The sequence below is a fragment of the Myotis yumanensis genome, unplaced genomic scaffold, assembly GCF_028538775.1.
Source record: "Myotis yumanensis isolate MYYU_CA2020_CCGP unplaced genomic scaffold, mMyoYum1.0.hap1 SCAF_7, whole genome shotgun sequence".
Taxonomy (NCBI): Eukaryota; Metazoa; Chordata; class Mammalia; order Chiroptera; family Vespertilionidae; genus Myotis; species Myotis yumanensis.
The window spans coordinates 81,104,495-81,124,542 of NW_027223758.1; the positions used below are offsets into that span (position 1 = coordinate 81,104,495).

The 20,048-nt window shown below is 42.2% G+C and overlaps 1 protein-coding gene across 3 annotated transcripts in view; it reads left to right on the forward strand.

Annotated features, from left to right (window-relative positions):
* The window catches only part of SLC14A2 (solute carrier family 14 member 2), a 369,451-nt gene that overhangs the window by 13,496 nt on the left and 335,907 nt on the right, over nucleotides 1-20,048 (forward strand). Inside the window, exon 3 of one of the 3 annotated variants that reach the window (XM_070421081.1) lies at nucleotides 10,306-10,400. The exons of the other annotated variants lie outside the window; for them this stretch is intronic. The gene's annotated coding sequence lies outside the window, so the exon portion shown is untranslated. The remainder of the gene's footprint in view (nucleotides 1-10,305; nucleotides 10,401-20,048) is intronic. 3 annotated transcript variants of the gene reach the window in all.

Here is a 20,048-nt window from a genome sequence, read left to right on the forward strand (position 1 = left end):
TAAAAATTGAGGTTGGATAGCTGATGCTCTCAAAGTAGGGTGAGTTTGAAGTGAGCATATATTTTTGTACTGTTTTCCAAGGAAACAACAAAGCTCAGAACTTCGATTAAGATAAGGGGCCAAGGGGAGAGTATAGAAAGCATAGCTTGGCTTGGGTTCTCTTAGAGAGCTTAACATTCCCCATAGCCTGAGTGGAGAAACACGAGACTGGGCGCTGACATTCACTAACTCTGAGCTGGGAACATCCTTTCTTTGGTTCTCAGTCTTCTCATTTACTTCACAGGAAAGGATTTGGACTGTATGAACTTTTAAGACCCTGCCAGGTCAGTTGGTTGCTACTTATCTTTCTGTCTAACAAGTATGTAAACTGATTATCAGCTCCATCTGGCCTCAGTGCTGACCCCAGTTTTGGAATGCAAAACTCTGTATTTGGCTCAGGTCCTATCTGTGAAGAATTGCAGGCTGATCACCAAGGCTTAAATGTGAACAATGGACTATTGGTGCGAAGTCACCATACTGATACTGGCATGTGAGAAATACAGACAGCTCTTATTTAAGGAGAGGGCGTTTGGACTGCAGTGTTGAGAAAAGCTTCCCAGAACTGCAGGGATTTGAACTGAGTTGTGAGGATTCTTATGATTAACATAGACAATGACAGGGTGAGGACATGGAGAGGGGGTTCAGCACCAGCTGGAGGGGGTTGTGAACAAGAGTGCAGAGGTGAGAAAGGGCAGTTTATCTCAGAGAGAGACACTCAGGCCTGCAGAGGTCAGCTACTGCCCTTCTGAATAGCGCTGCGCACTATCTATCTCTTTTAAATGTTCCAGACCATTTTTATCCCATTGTTTGACACTTCTTATGTCACCAGCTGGGGATCAACCTCCCAAGGAGTTAGTCCTACTCATAAGAAGCAGTTTTTTATAGACTTGAATAGTGTAAGATCGTCTCCTCTTTGTACCCCTGCATTCCCCATTGACCCTGAGCTGAGGTCACTGAAAACCCTTTCCTTCCCTTTGAGTGCCTCACAGGGCCTCAGACAACCCATCTGAACTAACACTGCATGAGGAGCACGTGAGGGCTGTCATCTCTGTCACCGCACTCCTCATCACCAACCGTCATGGGCAACCCGATGACATGCCAAGTAGTGCTAAGGCTTTTATCGTCGTCGTTTTATTTACTCCTTCCAATAGTGCTGTGAGATTGGTTCTGTATTATTTGTGTCCAGTTTTCCAAATGAGAAAATAATAGTTAGAAATGTTCAGTGGCCTGTCTAATGTCACACAGGAAGTAACTGGTAGAGCATGAACTCAGACCCTGGTCTCTGACTGCAGGGAGCTCACAGTCACTGTGAGGCCACAGAGGATAGACATCAGGACAGGGAACAACCCTGCCATTACACAGAATATCCAAATCTTTGGTAATTGATGTGAGATCCCTGTTCTCCCTTTCTTGATGGAGTATTTGGTTGGTGGTTTGCTGGGGCATAGTCTAGACCAGCCGTGGGCAAACTATGGCCCGTGGGCCGGATCCGGCCCGTTTGAAATGAATAAAACTAAAAAAAAAAAAGACCGTACCCTTTTATGTAATGATGTTTACTTTGAATTTATATTAGTTCACACAAACACTCCATCCATGCTTTTGTTCCGGCCCTCTGGTCCAGTTTAAGAACCCATTGTGGCCCTCGAGTCAAAAAGTTTGCCCACCCCTGGTCTAGACACTGGAAAATTTGAGGGTTAAGTTTGGCTCTAAAGAAAATACAGTCTGGCTAGCATGGCTCAGTGGTTGAGCACTGACCTATGAACCAGGAGGTCACAGTTCAATTCTGGTCAGGGCACTGCTGGGGTTACAGGCTCGATTCCCAGTAGGAGGTATGCAGGAGGTATCCGATCAATTATTCTCTCTCATCATTGATGTTTCTATCTCTCTATCCTTTTCCTTCCTCTCTGAAATCAATTATATATATGAAAATACAGAACTTTTTTGCTAAATAAAAGAGAAAGAATATATTTCCAAGTGATGCATTTCCATAGAACAAATATGGATGTGGACATAACACTGGGAAGATGAGGCAAGATCGTGGATGAGCAATACAGGATGCACTGAGTTGGAGCCTAGTAGAGCTGGGTTCCAACCTTGAGCTTATCAAATCCATGGACCAGGCACAACTTCTCTGAACCTCAGTTTCCTGTTTTGTAAAGTGGTGCTCATAGAGGTGAAGGTTGTACTTTTAAAGACATATTAAATTCTGGACCAGAACCAAGCAAGACAGTGCCAAGCTACCATTTCAATAAGTGGTAGCTATATTTTTAAATTGCTTTTGTGATTGAAGAATGAAATCCTGCCCAGCTCCCCTGGCATAAAGTTATCCCTCCCACCGAGAAACTTCCACTTACCATCTCATTGATCCACCTTTGTCCTTCATCAAGTCACCAGTGCTGTTATTTCATTGCAGAACACTTACATAACCCCTGCCATACATCCGGCACTGTGGAGACAAAGACAAATAAAAGAGGATCCTTTGAAGATGCTTTAGCTTTTCAATATATAAATATGCATCTGTCTTGTCTCCTATCTAGAGTACAAGGAAAGAAAATGTTCTTTATCACTGCCCTGCATGTCTGAAACACTTGGGGAAAACGAAGCATAGTCAGAAATCCTGGTCTTTGCTAATGGATAGTTGGGGAGCGATCCCAACCCCAGACAGGCTCTTATTTCTAATGGCTTTCACTGTATATGTGTGTGTGTGTGTGTGTGTGTGTACATGCGCCACGTGCATGTGTGTTGGTGGATCAGCCATTCTGATTAGTCTTCCATGACCTGTTTCACCAGGAGCCCTCACACTGCAGGCAGTCACTCTTCCCCCCTCTGGCCAGTGGGGATACAGATATGCCCTCCCAACTCCCAGGCAAGTCAGCCCTGTGATCCAGAGCCTGGAGGTCATCACTGTGGTCAGAGCCTGAGGCTGTGCTTTGGAGGCTGGCAGATCCCCAAGGCTCCATGGGGTAGCTCTAGGGAAACAGGCCTTTGTGAAATGCTTCTTTGATGAGAAGCATAATATAAATACAAATTGCTATTATGTCAGCTTCTGAGGAGCCACTTCAATCCATTTGGGCACCTTTGATTTTATTCTCAAATTGCTTTTCTCCTTTAAAAATCTTAATAAGAGCATGTTTCCCTCTAGCCTCAAGAGAGTAATTTATTTATTTAAAGTAATAATAAAGTTTCAGCATAATCCCTCTGTCCCAAGGGGGAAGGAGACTCTTTGAACGATTTATTTTTCCCATCCTTGAAGTGCCAGGGAGACCAAGCAGCTGCTGTGGTGGTGTCTTGGAGCCCACTGCCATGGCAACGGCCACAGCTTCTTGGGCCACTGGGAAACGGGCATGGAAAATGGTCTCATAACTTTCTTCTTTCACTTTTTCTGCTGCTCGTTCCTCCTTTAAGGAAACAGAGGAGTAAGGTAGGACGAGACCTGGCTCAGCCGTGGCAGCACCATAGCAACTGTGACTACTCATCATGGCCAAGTCCAACTCTGGCTCTAGGGGAGGCCCATGAGGAACAGGTCCAGGCAGATGGAAGGGTTGACTACTCTGGATTCTCTCTTCCCAGTACAGAGTCAGACGTGGCTCTGAGAACTGGGGAGTGGGCCCAGCTGAAAGACACAGGGGGAGTTCGAAAATCTCAGACTCCAGCAGGTGAGAGAAGCACCTCTACTAGGAAAACTAGGGCTACTTGACACTTATCTGCCAACCGATGTTTTAAGTATTACATGTGCATTATCTCATTTAGCATTTATGTGAAGGACATAGCACTGTGATTCCACTATTAGGAATAAGTAAAATGAAGCTTTTGGAAGTTAGGCTACTTGGCCAAGGTCATACAGCTAAGAGTTGCTAGACCTAGGATTCAAAACTAAGGTTGGTTCCAGAAGCCAAGTTTATAACCACTATAGACATTGCTTCTCATGTTGGATTGCTTGTGAAAGGCTGATAAGGATGGTTATATCAGCTAAGAATACTTTTGATTGAAAATAATAAAAAATTCTGACTTACCTTGACTTAATAGGATTCTGGAGGTATGTGGCTGCTGGCAGAGGGAAGCTGCTCAGTGGGAGGGAGGCTGTTTCCTTGTCTTTGTTCTCATGCTCATCACCTTCTTGTCACAAGAAGGCCTTTCACCTCCAGACTTCACATCTGTAATCAAGGCAGGAAGATGAAAAGGAGAAAGGTTGTTGCCCACACTGTCCCCTTCCTGCAGGAAAGAAAATGCATTTCAGGACCAACATCAACCCAACAACAGCAGACTTCTTATGTCTCATTAAAGACAAAAGGTCACACAGCCTCCTCGCCCTGGAAGGAAGGCAGGAATTTGTCTTTCCATCTTCTACACCAGAAGGACTTTGTGTAAATGCTCACAGCTAAAATGTGACTGGGGCATTGGCTGATCAGAGAAAAGGGGGAAATGCTGGAGAGGAAAGGTATGCGTATAAGGATAGTGAAGCTGGGAGAAGCCTGGATCCAAGTTTGCATGGAGCATAGATTGAAAAGCCAGCTGATGCTTGGATTGCAGTGGAATTTAAGTACTAATCCTAAAAGCCAAACTCTAGCTTTACAGGCAGGTACTCTTGTTTCCATACTCCCATCAGCCACTTCTCTTGCTCCATGTTTTAACAATATGCATGTGCTGATTACTATAACTTGCTAAATTTTAAGAATCTTCTACAAGGCTTGGGTCTGGATTCCACTGTAGGAAACAAAAAAGGTTCTAGGTTCATATATGAGTAGATCCTGTGTATCCTATGTGAAGTAGATTGTATCACTTTAAATAGATAATAGAAGAATTATTCCTTTTCTACTTCCATCTTCTCACTGGAAATGTCCCTTACATAAGACAAAAGAGAATCTGTCATTGATTAGAGGAATTAAGAACAAGAGACAATGACAATATGGGTTATGTTAGGTGACAGGAAAGGGATGATTTATTATTATTATAACATTTTCTTTGATTTTGAGTTATATTTTGGTAAAAAGAAAAAAAATAGGGTCATGAAAAAGAATATATGGCCAAGTTACCATGAACTGTGGTTCTAGTAGAGAAAGGGGTGAGTCTTAATTAATGTCATTGTCAGAAACTTTTTGAGAGGTGGCACTCTTAACAGCAGGGTTGGTTGTGCATTTGGGGAGTCGTCTCTTGACTTCCTCTTTCCCCTTTTTGCCACTCTGTGGCTTTTGGGTTCTTTTGGCCTCTCTAGGACTATTTTAGATTCCCTATAACATAAAGACTATGCCCAAGTCAAAGCCACAAACTCAGGACACAGACCCTCAGTTCAGTATTCCTTTTGGACTGGGATGTCTTCATAAGGGTCTCTGAGCCTGCCTCCTCCTCCTCACAGTGTGAAGGGGTGATGGAGGGGGAGAAACCCTTCTCTAACCTGCAGAGTAACCAAAAGTCCAGAGTGTCTCTCACAGGGTCCCCTGCTGAGAATCTTCCTGGCATCAGGCTGCCTTCCACTTTCATCACACCCTTACGTAAAATGCCACCCTTTGCCATTTGCCATAAGAAAGTGAATGGCATTCAGCACTGAGTTCAGACCCTTAATGGATGCTTTGGGAGGCTGCAGAGAGACACCCCAGAACAGACAGTCTAGTCCTAGCTGAGCTGTCACACCATGATGTCTTTCTTCTCAGGCCCCATCCCTTCAGTATCCAGCACATCTGTAACGTAACTGTCCATGGCCATGGCCATGAATGTGGCCCAGTCCACCTCTCCTGTGGTTTCCATGGCTGAGAGCACACACATCCCCTCACCACCATCACATCTCTTGGGACAGACATCACAGACCCCGCCAAGGTCTGGTACCCTGAAACCCTTTCCAATACTTAGCTAGACTATTTGGTGTGGCAGCACATTTTCCTGCACCTCTGTTCTGTACAATATTGGCCTCTAGTCTTTACAAACAGCAGGCAGGGCATATATCTCCAATAAAGCACATTTAGGAATGCATGACTTGAACCAAATGTTTATTCACTTATGGATTTCTTTTCTCATAAACCCCTATGCTGAGCTAGGCCCTACAGCAGGTCATGGGGATACACCTGGATAGAATCCAGTTTTTGCCTTCTAGAGGACTAGAAGTCGGGAGTTAAGCATTAAGAAGTTAAATGCTGAGGGGAAAATTAGAATTGGAGATGTGAATAAAAGATACAGATCTGATTTCTATGGGAAAAATCAGCAATTTTTCCCATAGAGTAGGTTTCTTAAAAAAATAAATGCCCACCCCTCCCAACTACCTTCTAACTCTTGATTTCTTGGTGGATCAGGTGAAAGTTAAATGAGCTAAATGAGGAACATCTTATAGCTCCCATCTACTTACAAACTAGAACCTGAGTGCCAAGCATCGCCAGACCTTCACGATTTGTTTGGAACCCCCTTTTCCAGCCTGTATCTACCAATACACCCTCTAGCACCCTTCATGATATCTTACTTAGGATACTTCATGTGTGTCATGAAAATGTTTATAGAGAAAGAGCCATTTAAGTGCCTCTAAAGAAAAACAAAGTTAAGCTGTGATTGGCAGTATGTCTGGCAGCACTCTTGCTAAGTTTGTAATTTTTATTTTTTGGCTTGCTGGGTTGATTTTTGTGAGTGCCTCTTAGCCTTGTTGCCTCCCAAGGATGTCTTTATGTTTCTGGGCTTATTCCCAAGAGTTCTTCACTTTTTCCCTGAGCTCCTACCCCATCCCAAAAGGGTTTGCTAATTATCGCAGTGCTTTTGTGTAGTAAAGTGGAGTTGTTTCTTATTTCCACACACTTTCCTGTGCTTTTTTGGAGCAAAGGTATCAAAAAAAGGATTTTAGAGGTACCTTTCAGAAAGGTTAGAAACAAGCTCATTAAGAGAATACAGGCTCAATCTTAGGTAAAGGGAAGCCACCTGAACTATTCATTGTCTAGATTGCACATGACCTTCTAAGCACTATCAGAGGTAATTTCTTCACATTATTCCTCTGGCCTAAGTCAATTATTCTCCCATTTGGAAAATTAAGTGCTGATTACTAAATTCCTTTATCTGCCCAACATTGTCAGATTACTCAAGAAGTTCAATGGAATTGTTGATACAATCCTGGGCTAAGGATCTGGGCCTTGGCCTCCAAAGATAATTGTCCCCCAATATCTCCAAAGGACGCATGTTGGAGTTGCTGGGGAAGGCAGAATGGCCTTCTACAAGGAATTACTTAATCTTGGAAGATTACTATTATCTCTGACGATATATAGTCTTAGAGTGTTTGATGCATTTACTTATGGAGTATCTTTGCTCGTACATGCCAATCTAGGATTTTAAAAATTTTCAAAAACTACTAATTTTAGCCTCAATGCTTCCTTTCACATTTTGGAAACCAAGTCCCTAAGTGGTTGAAATATACAGAATTTTGGAGGAAAAGCTCAAGAAACAGCAATTATTTAAGTGGGAGATGGATATTGTAAATTAGTAACACTGACCCTGTACTATTTTCATTTGTCAGTCCATTCTTTCAGCTTGCCCGCTGTGCTTGAACCACAAATCAAACATGCTCTGTCCTTGACCTTCCTTGTGGGGCCAAATTTTATTCTGTACTTCTTGTTGCAAACCCTACCTACCTAGAAGCCAACCCAGAGTTTCTAGAACCCAACTGTCTTTCTAATGGAATGAATCTTCTCTATTGCAGTTCCTTATCTTTATTATTTAGCTTTCTTTTCTTGCTTTTAAAAGTGCATGTTTTTATCAAAGGCCTTATTTGATCTTTACAACATCCCAATGAGATATATGATGCAAATGTTAGTAAGGCACATTACATGAGTACATAGAACAAAATACCTGTAAAGGTAGAACTTAGTTTTTAACAAGAGAATTTATCTTCTATTTCATTGTATAGTTGGGCACAGAAAGTCACTTTGGAAACCTTCAAATTTGTCTATTTTCTGAACAAACAGCTGGCCCTTCCTAATTAGGAAATGTAAGATGTAAAGGTTGTAAGAATTCTTTCAGACCCTATAGTATGCTTAGCTAGAGAAGAGATGAGTAAGTTTGCATAGGTACCCAGGGGTCCTCTGGGAGGCAAAGGAGACTCAGATTCTGAACATTCCCTTTTAGATCACTTATAATAGTGTGGGGTGGGTCAACTGTTATCTGTCATACAAAAGAACTTTAAACATTCTGGAACTGTTTGTCTGGTCTCAACCAAAGGATCTGGAAGTCTTGGGGGCAGAAAGCCCAGAAATAGTACTATGCGCACAGGCATTTAATCACTGACAGCAATAACTAGGAGGTCACATGTAAGGAAACCCATTGAAACCTGTAACAGGATATGGACCAGAAAAGGCATCATCTCAACTGTAAAAAGAACACAGTGGAGTGTGTGGTGTGGGACCCTTTTCAATGACAACACCTGTGGTAACATTAGAAACAAAAGCAGCGTAACTAGGGACCCATGAATGGACACATCCAGCTCCCATGTTTGATCCTGGCATTGGAATGAAGACTGGCCCAAGGACACAAGTTCATGGACGATAAAAGAAGGAGATGCCTCAGGAGTTAGACACTAGACTGCCTCTGATATGAATGTGGATCCCCAGGCAGATGTTTGTGATTACCTACAGACGAGATACAGATTAGGTGAGATGTAGGATCCAGGGGAAGGTCACGTGGCAGCCCATGCTCTTGACTTCCTTCCTAGCACTTTGTTAGCTCGCCAGTTGGCACAGTACACTCAGTTCATTCCTAATGACTCTGCCTTAACCATGCTCCCCATTTCTCATGCCTATGAGTGGAAATGTGACCTTGGAGTGGTGGCAAATCATAAATCCTCCTGAGCCTTCCTCCTGCTCATGCGTTGGCTGTTTCCCATCTAATTTTTCATACTGTTGGGGACAGTTCTCGGAAACCATTAGATGTATCATTTAAGGGCCCTTAAGCACAGCACTGGAATGCTGAGCGCTCCAGTCCTGCTTGTGGAGTCTGGAGGTAAAAGATGATTCTTCTTCTCCAGCCCCTCCCCTAAGAGACTGACAGTGAGACCAGGGGCACCTTAAGGTTTCAGTAGAGTCTGAGGAGCCCGGGGAGTACACTGTTCTGGCTCCTGCAGACTTCCATTGTGGTTGTTAGGATGCCTATAATGGCAGTTTAGTTCTTTTCCCTTGAAGATAGCTTTTAAATTTGCTCTGTTGGCCTCTTGATGAAATAGCTTCATTCATATTAATGACATCTTTTATTTACTGAGCAGCACCATTAAGCACTTTGAAATACCAGATTCCACCCAAGGTCTCCCAGGAGACAAGCCAATATCTCTAGACTTACTGGATGAATGGGAAACTGAGGAAACAAAAAAGCCCAGTAACTTCCTGAAAGCAACACAGAAAGTATCTCAACTGCATATGCTGTCTGTCTAGCAGGTGGATGGTCTTGATTGGGTAGCATTATAGTGGGCTTCCTCCATGTCTATTCATTCCTATAACAGGCTTTTGTTGACTCCTTGCTATGCATACAGCACGTTATAAGGCACAAGTATAGAAGGTACATATAAGACTAATAAGGCACAGAGGTACATGGAAGGACAGACTCTATTTGAGGAACAACCAAGTCCTTGTTAATCTGAGAGAGAGTACAGAGAGAAGAAAGCAATGTCTGAAAGGTAAGTTGGCACCAGACTGTGGCAGAATTTGAGGGATTGCTCCCCACAAATGCCCATGCTTCTTGACTCCACTTGAGTTGCAGTCATTAAAACAAAATGAGTTAGATATAGATGACATTGAAAAAATGTCCATGACATAGCATTAAATAGAAAAAAACTGTAGGTCAATGATTTCATGTTTATTAACAACTGTATGTATATATGTTTAAGGAATCATATGCATGCATTATACATGTAGACAAATAAATGGAGATAGATAGATAATAGATAGAGGATAAGAGAAAGCAAGAGAGAGGTAACTAGAGAAATGTAAGAAGAATTTATATGCAACTAATAGCAATGTGGGGGGAGGGATAGGACATTCTTGTTTTTTATGTCACATCATATTTTAAAAGTTAGATTACAAGTGATTTCTTTGTGTTTTAGTATTTTACAAAATAAAATGTTCAAGAGTAAACACCTAAAATGCGTAGTCCCCAACTTCAAGGACCTTACAACCCATAAGAGCAAACAAAAAAAGCATTAACTACGTGATGGGAAAGAATAAAAAAGACATTTCTAGTCCACAAGGAGTGTTTTTAAAGTTAAAAGAAATTTCCCATCAGGAATATTGACCAAGGACTTCTTTATTTCACTTCTAGAGAGGCAGCTGCCAGTGAATTGCCCTTTTCCCTGGGGTGGCTGCCTTCAGCTCCTCAGGAGGAACCACAAACCAGAACAGATCCCACCTATGTAGGCAAGTATTGGCCCCAACCTTCCAGGCCCCTGTTTCAAACCTACTTCTATGGCCCATCTGTCTGGAAGGAGGCCGATGGGTGAGTGGGGAAGATTTGGAGAGCTTCACTGATTTAAATTCACCCTAGAACCTTGAGCATTTCCTGACATGAGTCATGACCAAATCACAGGTAATGTAACAGAAATTAAGTTTTTGCCACATGTGTATGCATGCCATGACTGGACCCTGAAGGTGGAGAGCCTGCAGGGTGAGGAAGGCACGCTGGGCTGACCCTCGGTGGGGCTTGCCAGCTGTGATCTTCTCATGCAGTGGCCACTGCTGCTGATGGAAATCCTGCCCTTCTGGGCAGAGACACATGTCATCTTTGTAAAAGTTGTAAGTGAAAAGCATATGGGGAGTAGGTAGAACACAAAAGAGTAACTTATTCTGACAGGCAAATCTAGGATGGCTTCAAAGGGGAGGAAAGACACTAATTATTGAAGGATTGAAAGAAGAAAAGGATCTAGAACAGGGGTTCTCAACCTGTGGGTCGCGACCCCTTTGGGGGTTGAACGACCCTTTCACAGGGGTTGCCTAAATACATCCTGCATATCAGATATTTACATTACGATTCATAACAGTAGCAAAATTACAGTTATGAAGTAGCAACGAAAGTAATTTTATGATTGGGGGGTCACCACAACATGAGGAACTGTATTAAAGGGTCGCGGCATTAGGAAGGTTGAGAACCACTGATCTAGAAGAAGAAATGCGGAAGAATCCAACATCCAAATAGCAGCTAACACTTCAATAGCTCTTACTCTGACAGATCCTGTCCTGAGCTCTTCTCATATATTGAATGAATCAAGCTCCATAACAAACCAGTGAGATAGGTCCTGAAATTATATCCATTTTGCAGAACTGAGGCACAGGACAGTTAAACAGTTTTTCTAGATTCCCAAAGGGTAGTAAGTGGTACAACTTACTCCCTTCGGGATTCAAACTGAGGGAATTTGATTCTAGGATATAAGTCTTGACCTTTCAGAAGCTTTTAGTTAATGGAGTCCAGGTAGAAGAAAGTGATGGGAAACACTCAACATGCAAATGTGCTGGTGCACAAACAGGTTCCCCCTGGCTTGGCTGGAACAGAGGCAGTACCCTTAACAAGTAAGATGCTGCTGTGATGATGCTATTCTTGGATGCTGAGGGAAGGGTGGAGAACTTCCTCTGAAGGAGCTGGAAGCCACTGGACACATTTTTTGGAGGGAATCGACATGCTCTGACCGATGTCTTAGAAAAATCTCTCTATTGAGGATAGGAGAAGTAGAGAAGTGAAGATTTGGAGGCCATTTTGTTAAGAAATGCTGAGGGCCTGATTTAGACAGTCATCTCCATTAGAGGGGATGGTAGAAGTGAGGGTCCTTTGTAGATGAGAAATGGCCTTTCATTTGTTTCCACCTCACTGCTGGGCCCCTGATAGGAAGTGAGTGGTGAAGACTGAGGTGCCAACCTGTGAACAGGTGACAATAAGTCAGTAGTAGCCTCATCTTCAAGCAGTTCCCTGGCCTACTTTAGGCCTCAGTCAACTTATTTGATTTTCAAAACCTTCCTGCCTCATCAGCACCCTCCCTTTCTCCAGTGTTGAAGCTAGACATTTGCTCTGTGTTCTATACGTCTAAAAAACCCATCAGAGCACCTGGTGCAGCTTCTGTGGGGGTGCAGCTGGGACAATTTGCTGGGCGGTTTTGGAAACAGATGACACCCAGCCCAAGCCCAGTTTGCTCTGCTCAATTTGTAATGTCCTCACACTGTAAATTGTAGACATTATAGCCAGGCACTCTCTTTATGGCTTACTTTCATCCTGAAATGTTCCCGTGCTACATTTTCATGTAACTTATGCACCTCGAATGTTGTAAAAACTGCCGTAAAAGTCAATATAAATGCAATAATGTCACGTCAGTCAAAGGCAGCAGAGCAGCCCTTTTGAGCAAACAATTGGGAAACCAGAGGGAAAACTCAATTGCTCCATGTTGCAAATTGATTAAAGATATGAATCAGAAAATTAAAGGGCTTTTGGAGTTTAGGTTATTACTAACTGCTTTACTTTATGGAGCAATTACTTTGATTCTATCTTGAGTCCAGTAAAGTGACTGCCGGCATATGGCGAGATGGGGCCCTGTGTCTCTCTTATTAATGCGAATTACTCAAGATCAGGCTATGTGAATGTATACGTGCATCTCAGCCATGTGAGTTTATTTCTTAAGCTTTCTATTTAAAATTATAAAGAAATAATTTATAGCCAGGGTCACATTTCTATTGGACTAAAGCTGCATATTCTTTTCATCAGGATCATCCTATTTTCAAAGAGCGAGAGGCTGTAGCAGTCACCTGCATGTCTAATTTATGGTTTTGTAGGCTACCCTGGGAATTCTGGGGTATTGCCAACATGGGTTGATTTGTGTTGTGCTGCCACCAGGTCTGGCCCAGTAGGTGCTGAGATGTCATCTTCATCTGATTGTCTCGGGATCTGAAAGTTCATAATTGGATAGCCATCTTTAGAACTTAAGCTTATAAAAGTATCATAGGAGTGAATAAGCTGGAGCACAGAGAAAAACCTTAGCAATAATTGATATGGCCCTTTGGGCCTTGGAAGCCAGGAAGCTAAGAGCTAAATTTAATGTTCAGTTGTAGTAATTACCCCGTGCTGGATTCCTGGCCTCGCGTGGGGCCAGGCACATTTAGTGGGTGCTCAGTGAAGGATGGCTGAGTGGGAGCAATGAGAGATAATGACTAATGGTGATGTTTTTATTGCTTCCTGTGAGCGAGAGTTTTCAGGTGTGCTAAGTGCTTCCAAACATGACCATAATTCATCTTAACAATGGTCTTCTTGGCTATTTCCATGGCCATTTTACAGATAAGGAAGTAGGCACATGGAGGTTACAGGACTTGGCCATGGTCACCCAGCTTGGATTGAAACTAGGTCTCTATGACCTCAGAACCAGCACTCTTAGCCACTACCTGATCACAGGGGGAACAAAGGTAGGGTGCTCACAGGAAATTAAAGAAAATAGGATCACTCTGAGAGTTCATTTGGAAACATAAGGTACATCACAACAGGTATTAGCTATCTCCTCATAGAGAGGAAAGTTTTCCAATGAGTAGATCTTGATTGTAAGTGGATTGATAATTCCAAGACATCTTTGGGGAAAATGGATTGGGCAGAAGGAGTGTTGTTCAGCAGTAGAAGCACTAACAAATGAGAATCAAGGGGGCTGCTGTGCGTAGTGCCCATCCAGCAGTGTCTAAGAGACTAGGGGCCATAGCCTGGGCTTTGTCACACTTGTATTGGCAACAGAATCTAAAGCCACTGTCAAATTTCCTTGTTCTGATCCCAGAGCCAAGCAACCTCACCAAGCAGCTCTCTAGTTTGGTTTTGGCATGCCAGGTAGGAATGGACTACAGGTAGGAATGTGCTGGCTGCACCCAATCTGATTGGCACAGGAGTGATGGTGTTGGGGGTAAAATAATTAACAAGCTGTCTGATTTATACAATGTCTCTGAGGTTAATTGGAGACTGTTCCTGACAAGCCCATTCATTCTTGAGTGCTGACCAAACTAGGTTTCTGAGTCTGCAAGTCTGAGAGTCCTATCCTAGACTGTAAAGTTCACCAAGGTTAGGAAGGCAGGCCTGGAAGTCCCTTCCTCAACACCTGGCTTCACCTTCATTCAACTTTTTACAAGTTATTCTCTCTGCTTTCTTTTATAATGACTACGAATCTTCTGGTTAGTACAGTCATGTGCCACTTAACTACAGGAATATGTTCTGAAAAATGCATCATTAGGCAATTTTGTCATTGTACAAAGATAATAGAGTGTTCTTACACAAATGTAGATGGTATAGCCCACTACACACCTAGGCTATATGGTACAACCTACTGCTCCTGGGCTACAAGCCCGCTCAGCATGTTACTGTACAAAACAACATGAGATTAAATCAAGCACAAGAGGAAACGAGGCAATCAAGAGATGCAGCGAACACAAGATGTATGAGGCTGCTGCCAGCATAACACAGCAGACTGTTTTACAGCAAACTTTTTATTCTATGTAGAAAGAGTGCACTCTAAAATAGTGATAAAAAGGATAGTATAGTAAATACATAAACCAGTAAATGGTTTATTGTCATTATCAAGTACTGTGTACTGTACATGATGGCATGTGCTATACTTTTATATGACTGGCAACGCCGTAGGTTTGTTTACACCAGCTTCACCACAAACATGGGAGTAATGTGTTGTGCTAAGAAATTACAATGGCTGCAATGTCACCAGCTCTGTTATAATCTATAGGACCACCACCATGGTCTGTCATTGACTGAAACATTGGTATGGGGCACATGACTGTGTCTTATTTGTTTGGCTTTCAATGTGCTTTTTAAATAAGTTATTGCAGATGCTTTTTGTTTTAAAGGCAAGTAGCTATTAAATAAACATGAATATATAGGTATGCCTATATGAGAAAAGCCCAAATCAGCAAGCCCATTGTTAGGATACAGGGATTACATAGCACCCTGCTTCGATCAGGGTCCTGATGGAATATGTACAGAGAGGTTACCATGGGGAAAAGCAAAGCAGAAAAAAAAAATAGGAAGGACAGTGCCAAATACTCTCTCTAAAAATTTGCCAAAGGAAGACTCAACTGTCCTATATCTAATCATTCATCCAACAACCTACTCATCCATTCATTCATTTCTGCCAACTAATACTAAGAATCAGTCATGTGCCCCAAACTGTTGAGCCTGGGAATATAGACAGCAGTTAGTGGTGCTATTAACAAGGCAATTGAACTCTTTTCTTGCTGAATCTTTGATGCCAGGTGCCATGGTCAGATGTACTCATCCCACAATTACATGAAGAGTGTTTCAGGGGCCTGCACATCTACACTCCTGTGACTTCTTACATCCTAGCCCTTCTTGTGTTCCCTCTCTGTAGAGGACCAGGGGGACTACAACAGGCAGAGGAATAAATGTCTAAGTGAAGTTTCAAGATTGGTAGGACAAGTATTTGAGATTCAGGATCTGGGGATTCTTGGAGATGCTCAAATTATTTCATATTGCCTCATTGCCTGTGGGTGTGACAAGCTCTAAGAATGCAGCTGCATGTACTCCCTAGGCCCTCATGACATCTGGAGGTTCAGGTCTCCTCTGTGCTCTCTGTGCTGCAGTAACTGTATTCTTGTCTCTTGTCACTATCTCCATAACCTTTGCTTTACCTTTTCTTCCTCTGACCCCATAAGTATCTCATCTCTTTAATTTATCAGAGCTTTGGGCAGGATAATTTCATCAAGGATACTCTAAAAAAAAACTGAACCTGCTGGACATTTGGGAATTCAGGAAGCTTTAAGAGTGTCTTGCCTTCATACCTCTGGATTGCTTGACACTCTGACTTGGCCTTTATGTGGTGGCCACACTGACTGCCAAATGGGTAGGTAGAGTGCCGAGGAAGAGGAGGAGTTCTCAGTAAATAGTGCCAGTCTGCTCTGTGAAAATAGTCTTAGTATGGAGAAGAGGTCATTTCTACACAATTTAATTCATAATTCTTTCATACGCTACTCATTTATTTATTCATCATCATCCATTCCCAATTATTCATTCATTTCTTTGCTTAGTAAGTTCTATTGAACACCTCTTCTTATCCAGCTATAAGCTGGTGGGATTTTCAAGCTCTCAGACTTCCTGTATTTTATCCAAAAACATATATTCTTGTTTAGCTCTTTTAAAAGATGCTATGTATTTCTTTTTTCTTCTGTAAACATTACTTATTTTCCAAAGTAAGTTATAACATTTCTGCATATATTATTATGGTATGGCGTTATGAACTTAATTGGGTCCCCCAAATTCATATGTTAAAGCCCGAACCTGCAATATGACTGTATCTGGAGACAAGGCTTTTAAGATAATAGAGGTTAAAGGAGGTAATAAGAGTGGTGTCCTTATAAAAATACAAACATCAGGAGTGCACACAAAGCAATGGCCATGTGAGGACACAGAGGGATTTGTCTAAGGTAGTCTGGGAGGAAGTCTTATAAGACTTAACCTCAGATACTCTCTCCAGGTAGATAGTGGCAGAACTTAGTTCTTTGCTTGGTGGTTTTGGGAAAAACACACACTAGAGCCCCCTTCTATCAATGAGACTCAGGGAGTGGAGCTAAGGATATCTATCAAATGCTACTTTGAAAAGATAGTAGCAGGTGGTCTGAATTCGTGCAGTAAATTCTTAGTTGGCAGGGGTCACTGCATAGAAAAGGAGGGGGGAAGATAGGGAAAAGGCAAACAGGAAGCATTCTCCTCCAGGTTTGCCAAGGATACACTTTACTTTAGAGATGAAAGCTCCTCCAACACAGAAAATAGTCTTCACTATCATCAAATCTACTTTGTCCTACCATTGCAACCAAAGGCTTGGTTTTTTGTTTCTTGAGGCTTTCTGAGGCCCATGGGAGGCACTAATCCATGCAGAAATACCCAGATCACGGGATTTTAACTTAATTATTTTCATCCCAGTGTGAAACAGGAAGACTTGGTCTGTTCCCTTCAGAGATCTCAGCACACATAAGACCCCTTTACCACAGAATGAGAGACTATGAAATTGGTTGAGCTTGTTCAAACAAAGTCTCAGTTTCCCGACAAGTAATTGGAACTTGGGGTTACGTGTTGAGGTAGACTTCAGACATTTTTAAAGGCATTCAGAGGCATGGTTCTCCATCCCATTGGCATTCAGGAAATGTTTATCAGTTTTGACAGCCACACGTCCCACCCTGGCCAATTTTAGCTCCTGTGACTGGAAGTGACTTGGATGTTTGAAATTCTGTAAAATACAGGCTAGTTTTGAAATGGAGCCGCAGAGCTACAATGGTATTCTGGCTTAGCTCTTGGGCAATTTAGGTCAAAATTCTCTCATTTCTGAGTAAGGGGAAGCTTCCCTGAAAGGACTGGTGATAAATTTTCAATAAATCTGCTGGGTGGCAGGAAATGAAAGAAGAATTTTTTAAATGATTTATGAACCCGAGTGAAATGATATTTTCATTGCTGTCTACTTTCCATAATTTTTCTCTTTTAAATTCCCTTTAGTGTCTTTTCAGGGAAATAGAAGAAAGGACCCAGCATCCTTTGGGGGGCTGTCTTCAAGACAGACAGCACAGGACTGTATACCAGTATATGCAGGTATCCATAGGTATAGGGATAGGTTCTTCACTTGGGAGCACCTGGTAACTGTTTAAAGGTGTGTACTGCAGTATCAAGAGAGAAGGAGAATTTTACATGAGTACATTTTTTGAGACAATTGTTTCATTCTTTAAGGACTTTTATAAAAACATTTTAATCTATTTTTTAAACTAGGGAGGAGAAGTATATTTATTTATTTAATCATTTATTCGCTCATCAATCACTCTTTTTCTATTATCTTATATTTGACTTGCCCCAACAAGGGCACTCAGGTCATAGTGGACATCCCAGCCTTAGTTCTCATCTGCCCTGCATGCATGTGCAAGGGTTAGGGTGTTGTCAGCTGTTTGTATATACATGCACGTGTGCTCAACATTTATTGAGCACCTACTTTGGTTTTGTGCTATCTGCTTTTCAAGCATGGCTTTTTAAAAATCTTCTAAAAAATCCTTGAAGCAAATATTATAATACTCATTTGAGAGAAAATCTACTCGGCTCAGAGAGGTTGAATGACTTGCTGGAGTTTCAGGGAGAGGCGAAGCTAGAATGGGTGGCCTCCTGAAGACCACGTGACCTCTCTGGTCTTTGTCTTCTCTTAGATCCAACGAAGGGTCTCTCTCCTTCCTCCCAGCTACAACATTCCACAACAGTGACTTTCACAGCTAGTTCAGAAAATGTTGAGTTTATGCCACAAATCAGAGACATTGACTAAATATCAAATAGGCCTAATAACCACCTGAAAAAAAAGAAGGATCCTCAGGGAGGTCAAATCCTGGATTCAAAATAGAAGAAAATGGAATGTGAACCCACGTGCAGGAATTCAAACAATATGATTTATAACAAGCCTTGACAACTCTACTGAAGGTGTGGTCACCTTAAGAAACAAGTGATTAAAATCAACAATAGGCATTTAAAGGGGTCCTCATGAGCATCTATGTAAATGTTTTTTTGTTCAGCATTAGCCCAGTTTGATCTTTTAGTTTTAGATCAAGGACTCCGTTGACAGACACCCACGTGTGAATGCACACATTTAAGGGGCATTTTAATTAGTTCTTGTTTGATTTTTAATCTTGCTTTACTTCCATGACTACTTTAAAGTGTGTTATTACAGGTAGCCTATTCCCTTCCAGCTTTATTATTTTTTCTTCTTCTGTTCTACTCTTCCTTTTTCCCTCTCCTTTCTTTGCCCTAATTTTATCAGTTACTCTTGTTTCATCTCTATCTTGAGTTTGTTTTCTTCTCCATCCTCTGGCTGTACTCATTTTCCTTCTTTCGATGTCCTTTTCTGTTTCTCTTGTCTCCAAAGCACTAACTGGAGATGGACAGGGTCAGGTCAGGACTTTCTGTGTGTGGGAAACCCACTGGGTGGTGCTGGTCTAGGATTGACAAATGGGTGAGGAGGTTAAAGGGGCTGATGCTCTTGTACTTATCACAAAAATCTTGTCCTACAATTGAATCCTCTGGCTGGTTGCTTTTTTGGCTCTGAGACATCTTGGGCGGGGAGAAGAACTGTTATCTTTATAGGTCTGTTTCCTGGAACTGAAAGTCAGCTGTGAACATTATTGGACACTTTGAAGATGAGATGCCTGAGGCAAGTTAACTGGGAAAATGTGTGGGCCCCACCAGAAACAATATCTCAGCTCTTCCAAAGAGTTAGTGGAAGGCTACATGCAGAGAGAGGTTTCATAGGGGAGCCCTAGGAGATTAAGAGAAACAAGTTGTCATCTCCTTTGGAGCTGAGCTTCCCATTCTTCTCTCTCCCCATCTATCTGTCTTAGTCTCTCTCACACAGACAGGCACCCTCCCCATTTATGTAGCGATGAGTCAGCTTCTGTGTCTTGGTAACAGAATCACCTCTCTTTCCTAAAATGCAGACAGGCTGCACACACTGACCTTGAATTCCAACTATGTGGATTCTTTTGTATCTTCAGGTCAGGCCCATAGGTGAGCTGGTATGAAGAAATAACCTTTTCTTGCCTTGATGTTGTCAAACCAAAGGTTTGTGCATACAGAAGCTATGTGGTCTTTCATACAATGGAGTCAGAGTAACTAAGATAACTTCCAGGTCTTTCTATCTCCCTCTCCAGATATTCCCTCTTTTATATAGTGGGTGGGCATTGTTCTTGCACTAGTGTGCTAATCTGTAGCCAGTCATGACTACAATCAGGTCATGTCCCAGTATTCGAGAGTGAGCATACCTTAGAGCACTTGCTACATGCCACACACTGTTTTACGTGCTTTGCTTACATTATGGAAAACCCATTTTATTTTATTATTTTTTAAAATATATTTTATTGATTTTTTACAGAGAGGAAGGGAGAGAGATAGAGAGTTAGAAACATCGATGAAAGAGAAACATCGATCAGCTGCCTCCTGCACATCACCTACTGGGGATGTGCCCGCAACCCAGGTACATGCCCTTGACCGGAATCGAACCTGGGACCTTTCAGTCC